The following is a 6000-nucleotide window of genomic DNA, read 5'->3' as shown; positions in this document are numbered from 1 at the left end:
GGTCATTTACATTAGTTCCTTCAGACAATTTCTTGACTTTCTTGTCTGTGCCTGCTACCCAAAATGTAACAATTTTGTTTAACAGTAGCACCAAATCAAAATTGTGAAACTCAAGTCCCCCGGCTTCCCTGGCAAAGGGTTGGCAGAGGTAAATGACAAAAAAAAACAGGGGAAAGATTTAGGCTAAGAATAGATTTTTTTTTTTAGATTACCTATAGATGTTCATCATGACCTCTGCTCACTTGCCATTATTAGCATGGGTCACTAACAGTTGGTGGGCTGGATTTCCTCTTATTCTCAGGTTCTATCATCTTTCAGGTGAATTTAGTCAGAGCTGATACTACCAAATAGATTTCTAGCCTACCTGCATGATAACATTCCGGGGACTGGAAAGGGGAAGAACAAAAATAAATTGACATCTTTCTCCCTTTGCAGTTCCATACTTGAACAGCTCACCTTGGGACACAACACCTGCTTATCCATGGTTATAATGTGGTATCATTAGATACCATAATGACCAATGTGTCAGCTTAGGTTAAAAGATATGTCCCTAGTAGCTTTCATTTCTATTATTTTATTTTGTGTGGTTACCTTTTAATTCCTGTTTGTTTGGTTTTTTTTTTTGTTTGTTTGTTTGTTTTACATTTCCGTATCTCGGTTTCTGGTTGTTACATTTTCTTCTGAGATTCTTGAGTTTGGATGTCTAGTCTTTTAACAACCAGTAACATTTTTTGGGAAGTAATTGGTTTTGATATTTTACTGGCTGTGCCCCTCAAAGCATAGCCCTCAAACAGAAGACCTGAAAACACATAATAGTGAGGAAATTTTGGCTCTAGTCACAAGCTACATTTAGTGTATTAGATATAATCCACAAAATTCTACTGAATTATAGTCCTCATCACTTAAAAATCCAATTAGCAAAACACCCAAACAGGCCACTAATAGTTGTTTGTGTCCCCCAAGATTTTATATATTGAAATCCTAACCTGTGAGATGATAGTATATGATGATGGGGCCTTTGGAAAGTACTTAGATCATGAGGGCTGTTAAAAAACAAATTTCAACTGAGTAAATTTTGAAGGTCTTACTGGTTTTATGTAAAAAATCATGAATTGGCCAGCATCCCATCTAGCTTACAGAAAGGAGCTCCCAGGAGCTGGAGCAAAATGGAAGTCTGTTATAGGCAGAGCAGGGAAAGAGTGGGTTGTTTCAGGCAATGTCACCTTCCTTTAGGGGATGAAGGGGCCTATCAAATAGATGATGTCACTAGTGCTGACTAGGAAATTCCAGACTTTATATTAGATTACATTCTTGGGAGAGGCTGAAACTGCAATTAGGTTAGGTGTTAGTCTAGTTTTGATGACATGGGGCTTAGCACAAGTGACTCCATTTTGGACCCGTTGTCTTTCTTTGACCAATTCCCTCCTTTTGATCTGACTCTCAGCTTAACTGAGATGATACAAATTGAAGGCATTAATGCCACTCCCAGGTACTGCTCTAAAATGCAAACAGTTTTTGTTGATTCTCTATGTGGTATTCACAGGTCATGAGGTTTTTGTTTGTTTTGTTTCATTTTTGTTTTTGTTTTTTTCAGAATCTGTGATATTTACAGGTCACTACTTTAGGTTCAAATATTTTAAGTTGGTCATTCTCTTCATTTCTTCTCTGAGGTTCAAGAGTTAGGGAGATCATTTGCTTAGTGGTTAGTGGCTGTGAACATGCATTTAAAGCTTTTGCGAGAATACAGCATGCCAGGGAGACTACTATGATTATTATAAGCAGGATAATTCCCAATGTTTGAAGTGCACTTTGGAGCTATGGTCCCCAAAACTCAAACCAATCAAAATCAAATAAATCAAAGACAGACCCTGTTGAAAGAGTCACCTGTTTAAGCCAAGTGTAACTGAATTTCAACTTCCCCAGAAGTGTTAATCCAGGTGTTGGCTTATAGCATAGATGGTGTTGGTCATAGCTCAGCTAAAAAATAATCAAGAGCTATCCTATCAAGAACAACCTTGGCCAGAGAGTTAGCTATTGCTTTAACAGCAGATTCCACAGTATTTTCAAGAGTTAAGGAGAGACTTATCTACAATTACTCCTAACTAGGGAAGTATGGCCCTGCCAAAGGAAGAGAATCCTGAATCACGAAGGCCTCCTAATAATTCCCAGTTAAATCTGTGGCTCAGGACCGGAAGTGACAGCCATGGAGGCCAGTACAATGTTAAGGGTCTGTAGGACCACACAGGCAATTTTATTCTGGTTACTCTTGCCTTGGGTCCCTTTCTTTGCAGAGAGCCTGGATTCAAGGTTCCCTGAGTTTGGGGTTGTTAACCAGAGACAGGGAAATAGACCATGGGTTCTCTAGCATCATGGACAGATTGGATTTCTTGATGAAAAACCTAGCAGTCTGAAAAATTATCCCCCTTAGCAATATCTTGGGAAAAACAGATGATGGCGTTCTCTTTCCAGGCCAAAGCCAGAGCAAAGAAAAGAAAGAGAAGAGTTTCCTGTTTAGTTCACTGAAGTCCTGATCCAGTGTCTTGGGAGGAAGCAGTCTACTTCCATGTCAGCTACTTCCCTTCCTAGCCACCTGGATTTGGAGCTCTCCAACATTTGCATTCATGTCAGGTGGAGCCTCCTTCAGCTGAAGTTTGGCTGCCAGCTGGTTAGTGAGGAAGACCTGGTGTAGTACCTCCCAAGAAAATTCAAGGGCAGTCTTTATTCTTAGTGATTCGACATCAGAAGGGTGGGAGAAAATTAGAAACATTAGTTTGTAGATTTTTAGCTAGGTTTTTAGGAAACTAGAATTCAGGATGCAATCTATTTTATAGGTATATAACAAAACCTCAAAGACAATTAACAGGATTATAATCTAATATGGATAAAGGTGCAAGCATAGTTTTTCTCTCTACAACTATTCCCAGTTCTTTTTTCTTTGTGGATAATTACAAAAAACTAATATATTTGCATTAGACTTGGTCAGGCTATTTATATGAGTGCAGCAAGAATAGTGATTGAGCCCTGGCTGGTATGGCTCAGTGGACTGAGGGCTTGCTTGCCTGTGAACTGAGAGGTCACCTGTTCGATTCCCAGTCAGGGCACATGCCTGTGTTGCAGACCAGGTCGCCAACTGGGGGCTTGCGAGAGGTAATCCCACGTCGATGTTTCTCTCCCTCTCTCTTTCCCTTCTCCTCTTTCTGGAGATAAATAAATAAAATCTAAAAAAAAAAAAAGTAATTGACCATAAAAGCCTGTTATTAGACTGCTTTGCTGGAACCTTGTAAGCAAGGTACCAAGGAGAATTTTTCAAGACCCATTGCAAGGAGAACACATTTTTATGAATTTATGCAAGTAACTAATTGTATTGCCATGAAAAGAATACTCAAGGTTCCAAATTATAGTGGGATAATTAGCATGAAGTAAATGTTTTATATTTGTTGGCAAAGGTAGACCTTACCAAATTGCTACATTTCATAGATAGCTTAAGAGAAAAGGTTTCCTTAAGTATGGAAAAAAAAAAAAACATTAAAGAATCAGCAATGTTTCATGGAAATTAAAATCCTCCTCCTCAGTCCATTTAGTTGTGCTATTAATTCTTGTTCCATTTGTACACAGTTTTTTTTATTAGGTCTGGAAATTCTTACCAATTAATTTTATGATCTTAAAGTTCAGAAACCTATACTTGTCAAAAGTCCTTTCCTTGAATTTTTCTTGAAGATAAAGTACTTTTTCAGGAGTAAAGAAATACTATCTATAAATGACAAAAAACTTAAAAAAAAAAATCCATTCTTAGAGATCTGATGAGAGCTCATTATAATTGAATTGATAAGGAAATTGGGTTATTTCTGTGACACACAACATTTTAACATAATAACTGGAATTATGACTGACAATGTTAGGCTAGGACATATCAGACTTGAGGAATTTCATATAATTTCTGGAGCATTTATAACATATACCTGTACAAATATAGCATAAAGGAGGCTTAGCGTTTCTTCACATTTGACAATACTTCCCATGTAATTTAACATACAAATTAGCCTCATTAGTTTATCTCTTATAAGGAGAGGGGGGAAAACTCTTTTGAAATGTTCTAGTGCCTCTTTGAAAAACCCCGAAGTTACTTCTAGATACAAAAAATTTCATTTAGAATTTGATTTTGGGAAGTTTGCTAAGAATATCAAAAGGTTTTCAAATACTTGGTCAAATAGGATAATACATAACTGTGAAACAGTACTTAGTTACCCATTCAACCATAGTGACAAAGATTTCCAAAGCAAAAACAGGAAATTAAGTAGCATAAAAAAGAAAAAAAACAACACTTTTAATAGAGAATATTCAATTTTCTTAAGCAGTCAGAAGAGCTGATAAAGACAACATGAGAAATTATTTTGACAAGACACAAAATCTTTGTTCTCTAGGCAGATTACTTAAAAGGTAAAGAAAAATGTTTTACAATCTCATATGAAGAGCAGACCAATAGTTCATAAAAAGCCTTTAACAGAGAGAAAACCAAATTCTAATTTGGTACCAGCTAGCTTACTTTTGATATTAAAACTCATTGTTTTACTGAACTAAATCCATTAAATCTTAGCCAGCTCGACCACGCATACATTTCTTTTCTCAAGATTTCTTTTTCATAAGCCTTCTGTGACTTTTAGGTTTTGTCTTACGTTTTTCCTCTTTCCTATCTTGAAATAACCACTCTCTTTTTAGAACAAAATCACTTCTTTTTGTCTCAACCAAATGCATTTCCATTCCTTATACCTTCTTTTACTGAACACACACATTTTACTTTCCTTGCATACAGAGATTCTTCCTTTGTTATCTGCAGTAGCTTTAATCACATATATTAGCATTTTTAAAACCTTAGAAACTTTTTATTTCTAATGAAAACTTTAAGAAGTAAGCAATTGTGAACTTCCTGTCTTTTATATTAGCATTCTGTTGCTTGGCAAATTTATACTTTTTATAATTGCCAGAAATACATGCTTTCTCATAATAAATTTCTGAGCAGGGCACAACATATATTTACTAATAGACCCATGTATTTTAGTTTCTCTGAAAATAGAAGTCAAAAGTATATAAACTTATGTCCAATAATTAATGTTTCAGTATTTTATGTTATTTGGAAATGATCTGGATATTCAATTAATTTAACTCAATGTATCATTTAACATAACTTAGCAAATCTTTACGGTTTCAGGGTACCAAAAATGTTTGGAGAAACTGTTTTAAATGTTCATTTAAAACTTTTTATTCTACTTACATCTATTTAATTTACTTTGTTCTTAACAATTATGTTTAGATTACCCACAAAAACTTTATGAGACATTAGACAAACTTGGACATCATCCCAAACTATTTTTCTTACTGACAAGTTTTGAAAGAGACAACGTGAACTTATTTGACTGTTAGTAAGTCTAGGTAGAATGAAAGTGTGTATAAATATAAATTCTGATAACTTCACAGACAGACCTTTACTTAAACCAATAAATTTAAGCTAGATTTAATACCAAATATTTCCCCAGATCACATCAACCTAAAATTTACATGAATTAATTTCTATTATATTTCTGAGAATTTAATTTACATAACCCTTAATTTTTTAAGCCAATTAAAAGGAGCACTTTTACAAATTCATTTTTGGCAATGCCATCTAGAGATAGAAAATATCATATATCTAAAATACATATATAGGAGGAGAAACACATAAACATACAGACTGATGTAAAAAGAGATCTTATAGCTTCTGTTTAAAATATTAGCCATTAATTCAATGCATTAGCTAGAGCTGCTTTGACTCCATGTCTTGGTAGTGTGGCCTAATGTAGCAGGGTCCAGTGGCACAGCCTCCCCTATCACCCAAAGTGGGTACTCAAGGGCTACCCTTTGTGTGGGCTGAGTACACCCTCCTCTTGTAGTTGAGCCTTTGTTGCTGTTGGCAGATCAATGAGAGGGATTCACCCAGGCCAGTCGGCTGCAAGGATTGGCTGTGAC

Source organism: Furipterus horrens, unplaced genomic scaffold (assembly GCF_987537825.1).
Source record: "Furipterus horrens unplaced genomic scaffold, mFurHor1.1.pri manual_scaffold_7, whole genome shotgun sequence".
Taxonomy (NCBI): Eukaryota; Metazoa; Chordata; class Mammalia; order Chiroptera; family Furipteridae; genus Furipterus; species Furipterus horrens.
Note: the sequence above shows the minus strand (reverse complement) of the source record.